Source organism: Equus caballus, chromosome 10, assembly GCF_041296265.1.
Source record: "Equus caballus isolate H_3958 breed thoroughbred chromosome 10, TB-T2T, whole genome shotgun sequence".
NCBI lineage: Eukaryota > Metazoa > Chordata > Mammalia > Perissodactyla > Equidae > Equus > Equus caballus.
The window spans coordinates 36,929,956-36,950,220 of NC_091693.1; the positions used below are offsets into that span (position 1 = coordinate 36,929,956).

The 20,265-nt window shown below is 35.4% G+C and overlaps 1 pseudogene; it reads right to left on the bottom strand.

Moving 5' to 3' along the window:
- Positions 1-17,616: 17,616 nt before the first annotated feature.
- On the bottom strand, positions 17,617-20,034 carry LOC100068528 (nuclear pore complex protein Nup50-like; annotated as a pseudogene).
- Between the last annotated feature and the right edge of the window lie 231 nt (positions 20,035-20,265).

Consider the following 20,265-nt stretch of genomic DNA (forward strand, 5'->3'; position numbering starts at 1 on the left):
CTATTATCTGCTCCTTTGTGATCTGGGTAGTATAGGAATTATTAAAATGGAAAAAAAAAGGATTGGAGGGCCGGCCCCGTGGCGGAGTGGCTAAGTTCCAGCGCTCCGCTGTGACAGCCCAGGGTTTCGCCGGTTGGAATCCTGGGCACTGACATGGCACCGCTGGTCAGGCCACGCTTAGGCTGCGTCCCACATGCCACAACTAGAAGGACCTGCAACTAAGATACACAACTATGTATCAGGGGGACTTGGGGAGATAAAGCCGAAAAAAAAAAAAAAAGGATTGGCAACAGTTGTTAGCTCAGGTGCCAATCTTTAAAAAATAAAATAAAATAGAGGTGCTTGATCTTTTTACAGTTTCCCACTGATTCCTCCATTTCTCTGTCATTTTCACATTGAAATTCTGGAGACACATTCTGTTCACAGATTATGAGATAGAGTCGTCAGATTTGAACAAATGAGGGAACTCAGAGATAGCATAGTTCAACTCTTTGTTTTTGCATGGGAAAAGGAGGCCTAGAGAATTGAAATGACCCAGTTTTACAAAAAGAAGGCTGTTTATCATATTATCAATGATCCAGCTCTCCTCTTTCAAGAATGCAAATAATTAGATGGCAGACAGCCCACAAAGTGCTATTTAGCATTTATATTTTAAAACGTGATCAATGAATGAGCATGGAGAGGAAGAAGAGAAATGAGAAGGGCTCTTAAGACCTATCCTAGCCTGTTGACTGCACAGTTAAAACGCTGCTAAAAATAATCTATGACTTTATAAATCTCACCCAATTTTAGCGTAACTTTTCTTCCACGCTAAAAATACCTCCTTATATTTAAGCACCCTTTCTATTCACAAGCCTTCCAAATATAGGAAAATATATTGGTACATGTATTTTTTTCACTATAATGTGCTGTGAAATCCATACCTTAGTTTTTAAAAATCTGAAAATACTCCTTTTTGAATTTGCCGATATGCTTTGAAGGTGGTTACAATTATGATTTTATGAGTTAATGCCTACTATGGTACTTTTATAATTTTTCCTGGCTTCTGCAGATGTCTTTATTTTCTCCTCAATATATAATATGTTTTCTGCTGGGCTTTTCAAATGTAGTGTGGAGATTAAATTTTTTAAATAAATAAAAATGATTTAGCCTCCCAGCATTTCCACTTATGTTTTCAGTTGCACCAGAATAGATATCTAATAAAAAAATTTTTACAGAGCTAACCCCAAAATAAAGAAAATACAAGGTTTACTACATAAATAATCTTTTTCAGACACATTTATCATTACACTATGAATAGCTAATACGGGTTTCATTTGCTTTTTTGCTAAATTTCCTAATACCATGGCTTGAAACTATTTGAAACTAGCCAAACAACAAAATAAGCATTAGATAATTAGGCTTTAATGGGATTAAATTTAATGACGGACCCCAAATTCTCCGTAATGTTCAGCTGGCACCTCTTCTTTCGGTAAGGCATCTTACACGCTTTGTTTAACGCTCCATGTTTAAAAGCTACAAGATCTGAATAAGTTTGTTGATTTGAGAGTACAAGCCATCAAATAGATTTTGGTGTGTTTGCACTCCATTATTTTAATAAAATTATCCTTGAAACTACACACTTTTAACTTCTGGGGAAATTGGGTAAAATTTTGAGTGTGCATTATACAAAAATGTTTAGACAAAAATTTCAAAATTCAGTTAGTCAGCTGGCTGTTTGTCTACATAGTGTCAAAAATTTAGATCTCTTGAAATGTTTAGCTGATTAAGTGAATTTTCCATCCTAACTTTGGGCATCCTAGGGATTCAAGTTTGGTTGGCTTTGTCTTATTTTGTATTTTTGTCATTAGCTAGTTGCATAAATCAAAAGGAGAGTGAATTAGGACTAAGTTAAAGTGTAAGGACATTCAGCAGAAAACACATGAAAATCCGTGATTTTATTATTTCAGATAACTGGGGCAAAGCATGAATAAAGAAAATTCCTGAAATTTACTTTGGTCATTAATTTCACTTTCATATTCTACATATTCTTTCTCAAACTGTTTTAGTCCAAATTATCATTAGAATGAACAACTAATAATAATAAACTAACTTTAGATTATTTGCACATCATTTTTAAATTCTTTCTTATCAGATAGGTCAAAAATACAGAAAAGTATAGAGAAAAAGTAACAACGTGTCACCGCTTAACTTGACCACACCCAAATCATTTGTCGTGTTTGCCTTAGATTTTTCCAGCAATCGGACATTAGAGATAATAGTGGTTTCCCTCTGCCCAGCTCCCTCATTCCATTCCATTCTCCCCATCTGCAGAAGTAATTACCATCCAGTTTTCATATCAAGTATAGCTAATGTGAACAACGAAGTTTCCATTGAACATTATAACTAAAGCATTTATATCTTATAAACATCAGAATTTTTTAGCTTCAGTATTTAAGGAGAAATGTGAGCTTCAATATTTAAGAAGAAATTCATTTAAGGAGAAATGGATTGTTGTTCCTTTTTACCAAATTTCAGAAATGAGTAAGTGTATATGAAAAAGCCATTGGTGCTAATAATTCCCCAGGATACTGATTTACATCCTTTTTAACTGGTGAGCTGGTTTTATACTAGACTTAGTTTTCTGATGGTGAGACAATAAAAAAGAATTAGAAGAAAATATCACTTTAAATTATTTGTGTATATGTAACAAGGTATAATAAAACTAATTTTGTGTGCTTTTTTCTTTTGCCTTCCAGTGTACTTGAAATTTACAATCTGATTGGTCCAGGCATCCACATATTTAGGAGAGAGGATGGAGGAAATTAGAAACGTTACGAAGGAATGCAATGAGGTCACATTTTGCTTCTGACATTTAGAATAGTATTATGCATGATGAAAATGAGAGAAATGATACAATGTGCATTCTGATTTCCCATCTCTGGGTTTGTGCTAGCTAAACTGAAGGGCAACGCGGAGAGTGAGAAGCTAATGCTCAACTGCCCAATCTGGGTATCAGGAAATCACTACATAGAAACCCAGATGCCAGCCTAATTCAGAGAACAGAGAGCATGGTCAGACAGAGAGAGGATCTGGTTAGCAACCTAGTCTGTCTCACTTCCCGAGTACTTGGAGACCAAAGGGAGAGCCTGAAGGGCTGCCACAGGACCAAAGTGGCTGGAATGGAAGAACAGGCATTGGGACTGAATGGAGTATGTGGCAGATCCAAGAGGAACTGAGAGGAATCTGAATCAGTGAAGGGCAAATTGTTTATTCGCCCTCTGAAATAAGGGACCTCAATTTCACCAGCTACAGACTCTGGAAGGCCTATAGGAACCACCTGCTAGAGGACAAGAGTTATCATTCCAGACCCCAGTGGCTCCCAGGCAACACACATCCAAGGTCTACCTCAAAGAAAAGAAACAACTACCATTTCCCTCTCTACCACTAAGACACTTAAGCCGCACCCCTTGTTCACTTATACCCAGGAGTATCTTAAGGAAAGAGGCAGAGGAAGGGAGATATTAAGAGACAAAATATTACTTAACTGACTATTGATAATAATATCAGCTCAGATGAGGTTTAAAACCAGAATGTATAATGAGTTCATTTTTTCCCCAGCTAAACAGTATACGAGGACTTGTGAAGCAGAGATTAGCTCTAAACCAAATAATGTGGCACATTTTCCTCTGTACATCTGAATTGTAGTGAACAAACGTGCACAGACCTATAGACACATGAACACATAGATATACGCACAGATATAAATTAAGTCAATTATTATGCGTTAAGTATAATAGGATATTTAATTTGTCAGAGTCACACATTTTTCATTTAGGGAATAGGTAAGTTTTTATTATTGATGTGAATACGCCGTAATAAAGCAACTTCTTAATACCATGAAATTGCAATGGGCTAAACAGTCCGAATAATAATGGAAGAGGGCAATTTCCATTTGAAATGACATACTATTCAGGTAGTAAAATGATTATGAAATAAAGAGCTTATAATATCTCTGAATAAATTTCCATTTTAAGATATACCCTTAGGGTGTTTCTTTTCTTTGTTTGATCTTAATTGACTAAAATCATCTAAGAGGAAGACATGGTTGGCTGTTATCCTGCTTCTTTGGAAATGTGGTCTCTAATGTTCTCTGGAAGAGAGAACGCTTTGCTATGGAAAAATGGCATTGAGGTAGCAAATGGGTTACATCCTTGAACTTCCTGGGGTTTTTGCACACAAAAACATAGATAAATGTTGATTAAAATTCACTTACTTATATCAACGATTTTCAACAGTATTAATATACAACTTATTTTCTAGAAACAGATCATGAATGTGCATTTGAATTCAGTTTTGTGTTATATTTATTCCCTAAATAATTTCTATTTCTCATCACATCAACTTGCCTCTAAGTCCTAGAAAAACGAAAGCTCTGGCCTTCAAGAATATGTTTACAGGGGGGCCGGCCCAGTGGCGCAGTGGTTAAGTTCGCACGTTCTGCTTCGGTGGCCCAGGGTTTGCCAGTTCAGATCCCAGGTGCAGACATGGCACTGCTTGGCACGCCATGCTGTGGCAGATGCCCCACATAAAAGTAGAGGCAGATGAGCATGGATGTTAGCTCAGGGCTAATCTTCCTCAAAAAAGAAAAAGAATACGTGTACATGGATGTTTAAGATAGCATTATTTGTGAGGGTAAAAAGTTGGAAACAAACTAAATGTCCATCAATATGAGAATGACTGAATAAATTACTATATATCTCTACTAAGTATAAATCTAGACACTAGAAGAATAATTTAGAATTCACACACCCTAACCCCTGAGATATCCAAAATATACTCTTAAATCAAAAACACAAGTTGCAACAAAATGTGCATAATGTATACGATCTGTCTCAGGGTTTTCTTTTTAAATATGAATTTGGATGTTTTCCTTTTTTGATTATAATTTGAAATCATTTAAATAGTATTGGAAGTATCTGATCATTAATGACTTGATAGAATTTCCCTATGAAACCATCTGGACCTGGTATATGTTGAATGTTTATTGGATGGGAGACCTTTTATTTCTCTATTTTTTTCTATGGTAATTGATCTGTTTAGATTTTCTGTCTCTACCAAGATCAATTTTGACAAGTTGTATTTTTCTGTGGAATTATACATTTCATCTAGACTTTCAAATTTATTTGCATAGTTGTGTAAATTACTCTCAACATTTTAGAATTTTTCTCTTTTCTGATGGTTATTTTCCTCTTGTCATTTCTAATTTTTTGTGTTTGTGTCTTCTTACTCTTATGTTAATAAGTTAGCTAGTGGTTTGTTTATTTTGTTGGTAGCTTCCCAAAAGAATTTTCTTTGAACAAAGAATTTCCACAAACAAAATGGATATTTTTCAAGGAACTGTCATTTAGATTTATTTATTACTTCTACGATTTTTCTATTTTCTAATTCACTAATTTCTACTTTATCTTTGCTAATTTCTTCTGCTTTTTTATTCTCTTTCTTTTCTTGAATTTGTTGTAATTTATTTTATTATAGTATATAATGTTACTTAAATATATAGCTGATTCCAGGACTTGGGCAATGAAAATATAAGATGAGCCTGGAGTATCTTCTAGTGCCAGAAAGGAAGGGAGTACTCAAAAAAAAAAAAAAAAAAAAAATGATGGGGTCATGTGAAAAGGACAGAAGAGTCAATCTGAATGAGTTCCTAATGGCCAAAGCTGGGACAATTTGAGGAGCAAAATAACAATAGTATTGTATTATAACCCAAAACATAAAATAAACATACGTGAGTTCATACTGATATAAATAATTTTAATAATAGATGGGGGGAGAAATGATACATTTTTCTTATAGGAAAATTCCAAGTACATACTATATGTAGATATTACTCCTTCCAGGAGTGAAGCTTAATACACACCCCCTTGAGTGTGAAATGGACATAGTGACTCACTTCCAAAGAACACAGAAAGGGACAAATAGTAACTTTGCAGTGGAGAAATCTGGCAAACAATACCTTAACCAAGTGATCAAGATTAGCATTATCAATATCATGTTGATATCATGTATCCCCCAATATGTATACGTAATGAGAAGCGCACTTCTCTTCTGTGGTATACTTCCAAAATCCACAAACCCAGTCTAATCAAGAGAAAAAATTGGACAAACTCAAAATGTGAGACATTCTACAAAATACCCAACAGGTAATCTTCAAAAGTGTCAAGATCGTGAAAAACAAAGGAAGACTGAGAAATTGTCACAGACCAGAGGAGACTAAGGAGATATCACAACTAAATGAAATGTGTTTTCCTGGATTGGATTCTGGATATTAGTGGAAAACTGATTCAAGAATTTTTTAATAGTAATGTACCAATGTTAATTTCTTAGTTTGGACAAAAACACCATGTTATATAAGATGTTGACTTAGTCCGTTCCAGCTGCTATAACAGAATAATGTAGACTGGGTGGCTTATAAACAATAGAAATTTATTTCTCACAGTTCTGGAGGCTGGAAATCCAAGACCAGGGTGCTGGCAGATTTCGTGACTGGTGAGAGCTGCTTCCTGATTCACAGCCTGTAGTCTTGTTACAGTGCTCACATGGCAGAAGGGTGAGGGAGCGCTCCAGGGTTTCTTTATAAGGGTGCTAATCCCGTTCATAAGGGCTCCATCCTTGTGACCAAATCACCTCCCAAAGCCCCATCTCCAACCGCCATCACATTGGGAGATAGGAGTTCAACAAAGTGAATTTTGAGGGGACGCAGTCAGTCTATCACAGATTTTAACACCAAGGGAACAAAGTAAAGAGCATATGGGAACTGTCTGTATCATCTCTGGAACTTTTCTATATATATAAAATTATTTCTAAATAGAATTTTTAAAATTCTAGAGTCAGTTGCAATGGCTTAAGGTGAAATTAATGAAGTGTCAAATTATAGTTTTATTGTCAGCCAATGGAAATTCATATATTAAGCCATAGTTTCGTCATTGTTATTTATGTACTCATACATGTTTATTGAGAACTTAGTATATGAGTAGCACTGTGCTAGGTCATTGACTAGAAAATGACAAAATCTACCTGCTACAACCCTCAAGACATCCCCTCACCACCATCAGTAGATATGCTCACAGTCTGTCATGTAGACTGTTGAGGTTTATTTAGGGACAAGGGGCTATTTCTGAAAACACAAGGGCTAAACTCTCTCTAAGAGACAGATGCTATACCTGGATCTACGAAGAAATCCAACTATTTTTATATATCGTAATATGATTAATCAATTAAATTACTTCAGCCTTTTAAATTCTTTGCCTGGACAAGCATTACTGGCAGAAACCAGCTCAAATCAAAATTATCAGGTAACCAGTTAAACTCATTGCATTTGAATATTTAATTGCAACCAATTCACAATCCAACCATTTTAAAATCTGCTTTCTATTACAAAGACTAATGATTTCTCCAGGAATTAAACACTTGGGAAAACATTATGCTATGTTTTGCTAGGAGCAAACTAGCTCTCTAAATCTGTATTTTTCAAACCATTTATAGTGACTCATGAGCGAGCCATGATATTTTTAAAGTATGTCTCTATAGGCATTTTTTGGATGAAATACAATTCAATACAATGGGAATAACTAAAATGCATTTAATGTAATAAGGATAAATATTGTTTCATGAAATTTGTTTCAATTTAGACATGTGTGTGTGCATGATACTCTGGTGCAAAATATATTTTTTATATATGAGTCAAGAATAAAGTTCAAATCCTCTGCTTTAAGGGATTTTCCAATGTTGTCACCAGACCAGAGACATGGCACATAAGGCTTATCTGAGGAGTCTTAACAATAAGCAACATGAAAGTAAAGAAAATAAAAAATATCTTTCTTGGGGAGTCGGAACAGTCGTTTTGAAGGAGGTAAGATTTGAACAGAATTCTAAAGGGCTCAGAGTTACATAGAAGAATTCCAATAGGCAGACATGCTGGGAAATGGTGGCTGGAAACATGAAGAATGCTTAATGTGAGTCAGAATCATCTAGATCCCTGTCAAAATGCAGATTTAGGGACCTTGTACGCAGATATTCTGATTCAGTAGATCTGGAGAGTGACCAAGAAATCTACATTTTCAACAAGCATGTGCTTCTTACATACACACACTGTTGCTGGGATTCTGATTCATGGGGTCCAAACAGCCTGATAGCTTAGAGGAACGAAAGCATAAACAAATTTTTAAAGGTCAACTAGGCAAGTTGGTTGAAATACTGTGAAGATCCATAATGGAAACTTTTAGGAGAACAAGCTGGAAAGATGAGTGAGCCAGGTTGTGAAGGACTGGGTATCTCAAGTTAAGGAGGGTGCACTTTACCTTGAAGCAACAGAGTATTTTCATAAAATAGAGGAGCATCATCTGAGATGATTAATTTGACATTGGTGTTAAAAGAAAGAGAAACTGAAAGTGGAAGATTGGTTATAAGGGTGTTGAATGTCTAGTATGAAGGCCTGGCTTATGCCAGAGAGAAAATTTTACACATTGAGAGTGTCTGGGTTTTGACATAAAATATCGAGTTAAGTAAAGTAATACATTTTCAGACTATGGACTTAACTGAAATATTTAACCACATATATCAGGCACATCCACTAAAAAAATATGCTAACATTTTGTTCCATTCAAAATTTAGCACATCATGTTGTCCATGAGATTTAATAAAAGCGTTGTCCCCTGGGAAACTTCTTCATACCGTCTGCTGAAGAAGGTAACAATCCAGTTTTTCCTAACAAAGTGGGAACGCATTCTGCAATGTTTGGTGCATTAAGTTCCGTGGAATTGACTTTAATTTTCAAAGTGAAACCACCTTTTGTAATAATTAGAGACTAATAATTAATTCCTTATTACATCCATAACTTTTTCACTTACGCTTAAGTATGCAGAGAAACTATCTCCATTTTCCACTTATTTTTTGTAAATTATGTGTTTCTGGTAATAAATCTTGCTAGCTCAAAAATGAAAATAAATTAGCATTACTTTTCGTATCCTTAAAACCTGATATCAATTCATAATGTCACTATTTATAAATCTATTAAGAATATTCTGTACTCATTTGAAAGGAGGTAAACATGTTTCTTCTGCAATGTGAACAACTCAGAAAACCCAACAATGGAAATGACCACAGGAGAACTGCAGAGTGGAGTAGATAATTTTTTTTAATTTTATTTTTCCCCCAAAAAATTGCATGAGGATTTCTTGAGGCCAGGGTTGTTTTTATAAGGAAATTGCATCTTAAGAAAAAACAGATTTGACCCCAAGTTACACATGCGTAGATAGTGGACTTGGCAAACTTCCCCACCGTCTAACGATTCCGGGAGTAAACAGGGATGCGTGTATCCCAACCTAACGGCATTGTGCAGCCAGAAGAGAAAAGGACTCTGTGCCCTACAGCCTCAACCCAACAGGCATCTAGCTGAGTGAAATAACAAATTTTCAGAGAGTGGACTTAATCAAAATACTTAAGCACATATAGCAGGCACATCTATGACCACTAACACAATTGCCAATAATTTGTTCTAAGCCTCCGCTGGACTCTGCTTCTCTACAACACATTTAGTTTGACTATTAGAATCATTAGATCTAAGTTAGATCCTTAGAATTTAATCAAATTCTGATTAGAGTTTACAAAAGCAGCTCTCTTGTTGTTCAAGTGTAATAACCTCTGAGGTCTCAGATGAGAAGTGATTTTACATCTAAGAGCCTTAGTATTAGAAGTGTTGTCTAAAATCAAGTTATATATCATACAGCCTTTGCTTTCAAATTTTTAAAAGCTGGTAGTATATATATGGAAAGGCCAAACTCATTTCTATTAATAAACTTTGTCTATGGGGGTTGCTAAGCTAAAGGGTTAAGGTAACATTTATTTTATGTTTACTAAGTGCCTGGCGTTTACCTAAGCACTCCCTATGATCATCACACAAACATACCAACAAGGCAAGTGCTGTTATAGATGAATGAAACACAGGCCCAGGGAGGCCGAACAACGTGCCCTGTGTTGACTCAGTAGCAAATTGCAGATCTGAGATTGAAACCCAAGCAGTCTGACTCTAGAGCCCCCGATTTTAACCACACTCAAATAAATATTTGTCGATGAATATTAAAGGAAATCATAGCTTTGAAGACACCATCACTATGTGTTTTGATTACTTTTTGCTACTGAGTCAAAATAGAATGTAGAAATGAGAAGCTATTCTCCTTTGCAAGTTCCCATTTGAAAGTAATAAAGTAAATTTTTTAGGGTCATTTCTGGCCACATCTTATTGTTGCACATTATCAATGGGATCACATTCCCTATAATTTTGCAAATTATTTGGTATCTATTAACTATATATTGCTGCAATTGGTCATTAGTCTACTTTGCTGGGTAAGTTAAATTATCTAATTAGGGTTTTAAAAATTACCGAGCAATATAGTTTTGCTACAAAAAGTACATGAAAGAAATTTGAAATCATTATTATTCCCACAATCCAAAGATAACCACTCAAGATATTTTGGTATAAATCATTCCAGGCAGCTTTTTATCCCTCTGCTTATATGGCAAGACAATTTGTTGAGTGTTTTGTTCTCTGCTGTAGGTATTTTTCTTCCTTTGTCCCAAGAAATTAGCCAAACCTTATCTTCCAGGAGCTTTTATATTGCAGAAACAACCCAAGAGGTTATAAGACTTCTGTTGAGGAAGCTAAGAGATATGCAAGTCTCCCCAAATTAAGAACTGAGCATTGGAAACCGTGACAAAAATATGCCCAGACCACGGTCAGCACAAAAGCACTCAAGCCACCCACCTACAAGCTGGAGGAAGATGACATCAGCAGCGAACAATATGAAATGAGGCTTTTTCCTGAACATTAAATGTAGCATAAGACAGAACTTTCCTACTTTCCCCAAAGAGAAAGGAGGGTGAAATAAAGAAATGGGATGTGTCTTGTACTCTCTGTCAAAATAAATTTATAAATATATGTAATTTCAAACAATATAAACGTCTGAATTAATGTGATAAAGGCTTTTGTTTCTGACTGAAGTCCTCTGGTTTTTTTCTTTTTTTATTGAGATATAATTCACATAACATGAAATTCACCATTTTAAGAGTTACAACTCAGTGGTTTTAGTATATTCAGAAGATTGGGCAACCATCACCACCATCTAATTCCAGAATATTTATATCACTTCAGAAAAAAGACCCTTGTACCTGTTTTCAGTCACTTCCATTCCCCTCCTAACCCCCCATTCTCTGGCAACCACTGACCTACTTTCTGTCTCTGGATTTTCCTCTTCTAGACATTTCAGATAAATAGAATCATATAAAATGTGCCTTTTGTGTCAGACTTCTTTCACAAAACACCTTTCCAAATTTCAACCATGTTGGAACATTTATCAGAACTTTATTCTTTTTTATGATGGAATAATATTCCATTGTATGGATATATCACTACTGTTTATCCATTCCCCGGTTGATAGACCTTTGGGTTCTTTCTACCTTTTGGCCATTATGAAGAATGCTGCTATGAACATTTGTGTACAAGTTCTTGTGTAAAGACATGTTTTCATTTCTCTTACATATATACCTAGGAGTGCAATCACCGTGCAATATGGTAACTTTATATTTAACTTTTTGAGGAACTGTCAAAATTTCCAGTGATTGTACCATTTTACATTCCCACGAGCAATGTATGAAGGTTCCAATTTTTCCACATTTTTGTCAGGAGTTGTCCATCCTTTTTATTACAGCCATCTGAGTGAATGTGAAGTGGTATCTCATTGTGGTTTTGATTTGCTGTTACCTGATGGTTGATGATGTTGATCATCTTTTCACGTGCCTATTGGCCATTAGAATTTCTTTAGAGAGATGTCTCTTCAGATGCTTTACTCATTTTTAAATTGAGCTACTTATATTTTTATTATTGAGTTGTGAAAGCTCTTTACATATTCTGGATACTAGACGTTTATCAGATAAATGATTTGCATATATTTCTCCCACTCTGTAGATTGCCTTTTCATTTTCTTGATGGTGTCCTTTAAACACAAAATTTAAATTTTGATTACATTCACTTTATTTTTTCTTTTGTTTCCTGTCCTTTTGGTGCTATATCTAAGGAAACATTACCTAATCCAAGGTCATGAAAATTTACATCTATGATTCTTCTATGAGCTTTATACTTTAAGTGCTTACATTTAGGTCTTTGATCAACTTTGTATTAATTATATTATACAGTAAAAAGTAGAGTTGCAAATTCATCTTTTTTGCATGTTGATATCCAGTTGTCTCAGCACCATTTGTTGAAGACAGCACTCTTCACTGAATTGTCTTGATATCCTTGTCAAAAATAAATTGACCATAAATGTTGACATTTGAATTCTCAATTCTATTATATTAATCAATTTGTGTATCTGAGTACCACAGAATCTTGGTTTATGTATCTTTGTAGCAAATTTTGAAATCAGGAAGTGTGAGTTGTCCAAATTTGTTCTTCTTTTTCAAGATCTTTTAGCTATTTGGGGACCCTTGTAATTCCATGTGAATTTTAGGATTGGCTTGCCCATTTCGGTAAAAAAGGCAGTTGGAACTTTAATAGGTATTGTGATGAATCATAGATTTGGGGACTATTGCCATCTTAACAATATTAAGTCTTCCAACCCATGAACACAGGATGTCTTTCCATTTATTTAGGTCTTCTTTTATTTCTCTCAACAATATTTTGTAGTTTTCAGTGTAAAAATCCTATACTCTTTCTGTTATATTTATGCCTAAGTATTTTTAATGTTATCGTAAATGCAATTGTTTTCTCAATTTCATTTTAGGATTATCCTTTCTAATGTATAGAAATATAACTAATTTTTTTATATTGATCCTATATCCTGAAACCTTGCTACACTTGTTTTTTTAGCTCCAATAGTTTTTTATGAGCTCTAAAAGTTTTTCTATATATAAGATCATATAATATGCAAATAAAGAGAGCTTCTACATCTTCCTTTCTAATCTGTATACTTTTTGTTTCTTTTTCCTGCTGAATTGTCTTGGCTGGATCCAGTAGCACAATGTTGAACAGAAGTGGCAATTGTTGATGTGCTTGTCTTATTCCTAATTTTAGGAGGAAAGTTTTCAGTGTTTCACTATTATATATAATGGTAGTTGTGGATTTTTCACATATGCCATTTATCAGGTTGAGGAAGTTCTCTTTTATATTCCTTGTGTACTGAGTGTTTTTGTCACTAAAAGGTGTTGGGTTTTGTCAGATGCTTTTTCTGCATCTATTTAGCTGATCATGTGGTTTGTTTGGATTTTTTGTTTTTACTTTATTCTATTAATATGATAGATTATGTTGATTGATTTTCATATGTTGAACTTAACTTGCATTCCGGGGAAAAACCCTACTTGGTCTTGGTATTTAATCCCTAGTATTTTGTTGAGGATTTGGGGTCCATATTTATAAAGTATATTGGTCTATAGCTTTCTTTTCTTGTGATATCCTGGTTTAGTTTTGCTATCAGGATAAAACTGGCCTTAAAGAATTAGAAAGTATTCCCTTCTCTCCTATTTTTTGGAGGAGTTTATGAAGGATTGGTGTTAATTCTTTAAGTGTTTGGTAAAATTTACCAGTGAAGTCACGTAGTTCTGAGATTTTCTTTATAGTATGTTTTTTGATTACTAAATCAATGTCTTTACATGTTATACATCTAATCAGATATTCTATTTCTTTTTGATTCAGTTTTGATAGTTTGTGTCTTTTAAGGAGTTTGTCCATCTCATCTAGGTTATGTAATTTATTAGCATTCAGTTGTTGATGATATTCTCCCACAGTCCTTTGATTTCTGTAAGTTCGGTAGTAATCTCCACTCTTTGACTTCTGATTTTAATAAATCAAGTCTTCTCTCTTTTTTTCTTGGCCAGTGTAGCTAAAGGCTTGTCAAGTTTGTTTATCATTTCAAACAATCAACTTTCGGTTTAATTAATTTTCTTTACTTTTTTTCTCTTTTATATTTCATTGATTTCCACTCTAATCTTTATTCTTTCTTTCTTTCTTCTTGCTTCGGGTTTAATTTGTCTTTTTCAGTTTCTTAAGAAGGAAGATTAGGTAATGCGTTTGAGATCTGTTTTCTTTCTTTTTTTTTTTGGTAGATAATTACATCTATAAATTTCCCTTTTGCTACTGCTAAGTCCCATAAGTTTTGATATGTTTTCTTTTCATTTGCATTCATTTCAAATAATTTTCTGATTCTCCTTGCAATTTTCTTTTGTTAACCCGTTGGTTATATAGGAATGTGTTGTTTAATTTCTACATATATGTGAATTTACAAAATGTCCTTTTGTTATCAATTTCTAATTTCAGTCCTTTGTAGTTGGAGAACATATATTGTAAGATTTTTATCCTTTTAAGTTTTTTGACGCTTTTTTATGGCTTTGATATGATCTATACTGTAGAATGTTCCATATGCACTTGAGAAGAATGTATAGTCAACCCTTCTTCAGTAGAGTGTTCCATAGATGTCTATTAGGTCTAGTTGGTTTATAGTAATGTTCAAGTCTTCTATTTCCTTGCTGATCATCTGTCTAGTTGTTCTATCCTTTTTGTTTTGTTGAGGAAGATTAGTCCTGAGCTAACATCCATTGCCAATCTTCCTCTTTTTGCTTGAGGAAGATTGTGCCTGAGCTAACATCTCTGGTAATCTTCCTCTGTTTTGTATGTGGGATGCACCAGAGCATGGTTTGATAATCCATGTGTACATTTGTGCCTGGGATCTGAACCTGTGAACTCCAGGCCACTGAAGCGGAGTACGCAAACTTAACCACTATGCAACCAGGCTGGCCCCTGTTCTATCCAATTTTTAATGAGGTATAATAATCATCATCTATTATTGTTGATGTATTTATATTTCCCTTTAATTCTGTCAGCTTTTCTTTTGTGTACTTTGGGGCTGTATTGTTAGATGCATATATGTTTATAATTGTCATATTTTTTGGTGGAATGACATTTTTATCATTATAAGATGTTCTTTGTTTCTAGCAACAACTTTTGTCTTAAAGTCAATTTTGTCTGATATTAGGATAGCCAATTGAGCTCTCTTTTGATTACCAACTGCATGTCTTTTTCCATTCTTTTTCTTTGAATTTTGTGTCTTTGAAGGAAAACTGTTGTCTCTTGTATAAAGCATGTAGTTGGATCATGTGGATTTTTTTTTGTTTTACCAATTCTGCTAATCTCTGCATTTTAATTGGAGAGTTTAATAAATTTATTTTAACTAAATTACTGATAAGCAATGATTTATGCTGTCATTTTTCTATTTATTTTCTATATGTCTTGTGTCTTTCCGTACCTCCTAGAACTTTTTTCCTAATTATATCTGTTTCTCCACCTGTTGTAAGTTGCCTGCTCAAATCTGCTGTTGAATTCCTCTAGTGATTTTAATCTTTCATTTCAGTTATTGGACTTTTCAATTCCAATAAGAAAGCGAAAGGAAGAGTAAAACTAAGGGGATGACAGTGGCCTCACCTCGTTAGGTAGCCCTAAGGAGAGAAGGATTAAAGCCAAGAAGTGAAAGAATTTTTTCATCTGAGGTACTCAAGACCCAAACACACAACTGTGCTGCTAGAGTGGCTGTATCACAAAGTGTACTGCAGAGCTACAGAGGGTCAGTTCTCCCTACTTGGTCATGGATAGTCAGCTCACCACCGGACCACTCACGACAATCACAATGGAATCCCACTATGCTGTTTTGCTGGACAGAGACAATAAGGTCTACAGGTCAACTTCCCCTACAGGGCAGCATTCCCTTCAGGGGCTCCAGCAGCAGTGCTGATGGCAGTGGGCGTGTTTCTCAAGTTGTTAGTACAGTGAACTCACATAAGTAGCCTGAGTCAAAGAACCAGAATTCACTATTTCCTGAGCACCTGTGAGACAACCTTGGGGACTCCCAGATACTTCTGATGAGACTTTGAAGTAACATAAAGATGCAGCAAATATTGAGTATTAAATATGAATGTGATCTCCTATATTCTCACAGACTCTTTCCACCCTTTAAATAGATTTCATTTTTTAGAGCTGTTGGAGGTTCACAACAAAATTGAACATAAAGTACAGACAGCTCCCATATATCCCATGCCCCCACACATTTATAACCTCCCTGGCTGTCAATATCACCCACCAGAGTGCTACATTTGTTACAATTGATGAACCTATATTGACATGCCATTTTCACCCAAATTCCATAATTTGCATTACACTTCACTCTTCGTATTGTACATTCGATGGGTTTTGAAAAACGTACAGTGACAAGTATCCACCATTATAGTATCATACAGAATAGTTTCACTGCCCTAAAAATCCCCTGTGCTCTGCCTATTAACCCCCCCCCCACCTTAACCCTTGATCTTTCTACTTTCTCTATAGTTTTGCCTTTTCCAGAATGTCATATAGTTGGAATCATACAGTATATAGCCTTTTCAGATTGTCTTCTTTCACTTAGTAATATGCAGTAAGTTTCTGCCATGTCTTTTCATGGCTTGATAGTTCACTTATTTTTAGTACTGAATGATGTCTTAATGTCTGGATGTACCAGTTTATTTATCCATTTATCTACTGAAGGACATCCTGGTTGCTTCCAAGTTTTGACAATTATGAATAAAACTGTTATAAACATCTATGTGCTGGTTTTTGTATAGACATAGGTTTTCAACTCCTTTGGGTAAATACCAAGTAGTGTGATTGTTGGACTGCATGGTAAGAGTATATTTAGTTTTGTAACAGATCATCAGACAGTCTTCCAAAGGGGCTGTACCATTTTGCATCCCACCAGTAATGAATGTTGTTCTGCATTGCCACCAATGTATGGTGTCTTTGTTGTTCTAGATTTTGGCCATTTCAATAAGTTTGTAGTCGTATCTCATTGTTATTCTAATTTGCACTCTCCTAATGACATATGATGTGGAACATCTTTTTATGTACTTATTTACCATCTTTATGTCTCATCTCGTGAGGTATTTGTTCAGGTCTTCCGCCCACTCACAGACTTAAAGTTTGAGGCCAATCAGGTTATTTTCTAGGCAATATTGCTTGAAAACAGTTACTTTCAAGAGAATTATTCAGTTTAGGATTTAAATTTCTTTCTTCCATCCATCCATCCTTTTTTCCCCGTCCTCTCCTTTTTCCTCCTTCTTTTCTTCCTAACAAAAGCAGGAGATATGCCTATGATTTGACTACATGATGTATGCAATATCAAAGTAAAGTTGCCAAGTAAAATACAGGATGCCCATTTAAATTTGAATTTCAAATAAACATGAATAATATCTAGTATAAGTGTGTTCCAAATATTGAATTATTCATTTTTTATTTTAAATTCAAATTTAACTAGATGTTCTATAGTTTTTTCTTCATGCTTAATGTTTAAAGGTTTTATTGGACATATTAATTTTTCTCAGAAAACTTTGTAAGTTACCCAGGATTCTTAGAATGTCAACGTAGAGAAGAAAAACTGAGTTGAAGAGGACGGCAGGGGAAGCAGCAGTTTGGCCATGATTCCTCAACCGTCCTGTATTTTCAGGCATCCCTGCTCTCCAGCAACACTTTGGGCAGCTCATCTGCATCTTTACTTCTTTATTTCTTCATATTCTAATTAACACTTTAACTGGGATGGTGGCATTTTTTCATCCATTGGTGGATTTACAAGACAGACAACAACTACATTGTTCTTCTGTGTTCCAGTACTCGGGACAGCAGGCGGATCAGAACTTTCAGCAGCATATTGCCTAAATTGGCATCTACCTGCACTAAAAGCTGTGCTTCTAATTTGCTGTAGATTTTAGTGCAGAGTACCTACAGCCTTCTCTTCAAATTAATTGCCATACTTATAAACTAGTCTTTAGGTTTTGGAGCAGGAAGCATCTTCTGTGACGTGAGTAACTGCTATTTTGGTGGCTCATCTCTCCCTTCCCTCTTCTCTACCTTTGCATTCATTTCTGCCACCTTCCACTTGGCTTTCCAACATTTTAGTGGAAAGTGTTGAATAAACTGGTTCACTCTGGGTAATATTTTTGCCAAATAAAATCGAGTTTCCAGGGGAAAATGAAAATCCAGTCAGGGGCTCAGAACTTAACAAGCCCAAAACAGAGCTATCAATTTTCTTGTAAAGGCATTTGTTGCACTTAGTGATGGGCTCATTTTCTTTTCAGATGGAAACTCCACCTTCTTTTCAGATGTATCCTCAGTTTTGCTTCCATGAAAAAAAAAAAATGTTGATTCTCCTTGTAATATGGTTGAACCAAGTAGGGAAGGAGATTGTTTCAACCAGCATTTTGTTAGTTTTGCTTTCATAATTACTACTGCTGTAACCACAACTGGCCCATTTAGAGCAAGTTCGAACAGACCCCATCTCTTATCAACAGAGTGATTAAGAATAGTCTTTCAGAAAATTTGCAAAATCACGTTGCCAGAGCATGTGCAGAAAAGGAAATGTTGAAGAACCAAAGATTCTCCTCCCCAAGGAACCAAAGGAGAAGGACTTAAAAGTCGGACTCTTATCAGGAGAAAGGGGTCCCTCATCCAGGAAGGTCCGGTGTTAAAATTCCTTCCCCATCTCATCATAAGTGTTTAGAACCCTGTCACAAAAGATTAGAACCTCGTCACAAACATTTAGAACCCTGTCCTAAAAGATCAGAACGTCAGCATAAACGTTTAGAACCCTGTCCTAGAAGATCAGAACCTCATCACAAACGTTTAGAACCCCGTCTTAAAAATCAGAACCTCAGCACAAACGTTTAGAACTCTGTCATAAATGTTTAGAACCTTACCATAAATGTGTGAAGGATGCCAATCCAAACCTGCCCTGCCTGCATTCCTGCATGCCAACCTGTTCTCCTGAACCTCTGAAGTTTCACCCCAAATCCTGAATCAGGGAGAGAGATCTGAGGGCACACGCTCCCTGTCTCCCTGCAGATTGATCTCGCAGAATAAAGCTGATTTCCCCCCCAAAATCTGATCCTGTAGTTAACTGGGTTTTTTTATGTGCATTGGGCAAGAGAACTCTAATTTGTGGAATAACACTACCACTGTTCCCGTGTTCAACATTTGCTAAATATTTCTCAGAGTCTTTAAAGACAGATGTCAGATGAGAGCGGGTTTATATTCAGGCGATTCCCTATCCAGTCACGAACAGAACAGTTGAACACAGTTGATGGCATGTTACCAGCATTCCCTTGGCATGCTTTATTTACAATAACAACAGAGGAAGAAGGCTACTGACTGTCACCATTAGTTTTGGGATTTGAAATCTTTTCCTTGCCCTTTTAAGTAATAATGGAAAGAAAAGTTGCCTTTGGACTAGTGAAGGAAGGCACACTAGTTACTGCTATCACCACTTGAAAGTCCTTGTAAAGGTCTCACTCCAGTGCCATTACCAAATCCAGAAAACCCTCCTCCTCCAGAAAGTACGACCAAACCTTTGAGACCTTTAAAAGCGCCTCCACTATCAGATTCAATCCAACATCTACACTTTGCTTTTCTAATGGCTCTATTCTTCAAAACTTCCTCACTTGACCAGTGTTGTTGGAAAGTACAGCCACATTTGTGTCAACAGCAGATTCAGTAATAGAGTGACTGCCTCTTACATGGCATCTAATTTAGAATCTCATAACTTAGAAAGGCCCATCTAAAGAATTAAATATTTTCTGTTTGACTCTCCTGGAAACCGAGACGGTATTCATAATTTCTTTGTTTTTTAAAAATTTTAATTGATATCTTACCAAATAATACATCTATTTTTAACAACAGAAACTCAAATAGTCCTAAATCTTATTAAAAAGAAAAAAATAGCAGTTCCTTGCCTCCCAGTTCCTTACCCAGACTCCCACTGCCCCAAATTTAACTGATACATTTCCTTAGCCATTTGGTCCTATTCTAACTACAAGTTTATACCTTTTCTGTTCTTCCACACTCATTCTGGTGAAGTTTGTGGAAGGTTTCATATAAATATGTGTATCTTCAATATGAAGTCTAGAAGTCTGATTTACTTTATAATTCTTCATGGTGGCTAGCACAGTGATCTACACAAAATGACAAATCAGTAAATAAAACTGAATGTTACTGAGCACATAGAAGCAAACAGCTGCTTTGAAAAAAAGAAATTGGGAAATTCCCATTGGTAAATCTGTTTTTAGCAATGACCAAATACCTGTGGTCTGGATCTGCTGCACATTGGTCTTATTGTAACTCTTCAAATCATGTGTGAACAAACATTCTCCAAAATTATTTGGACA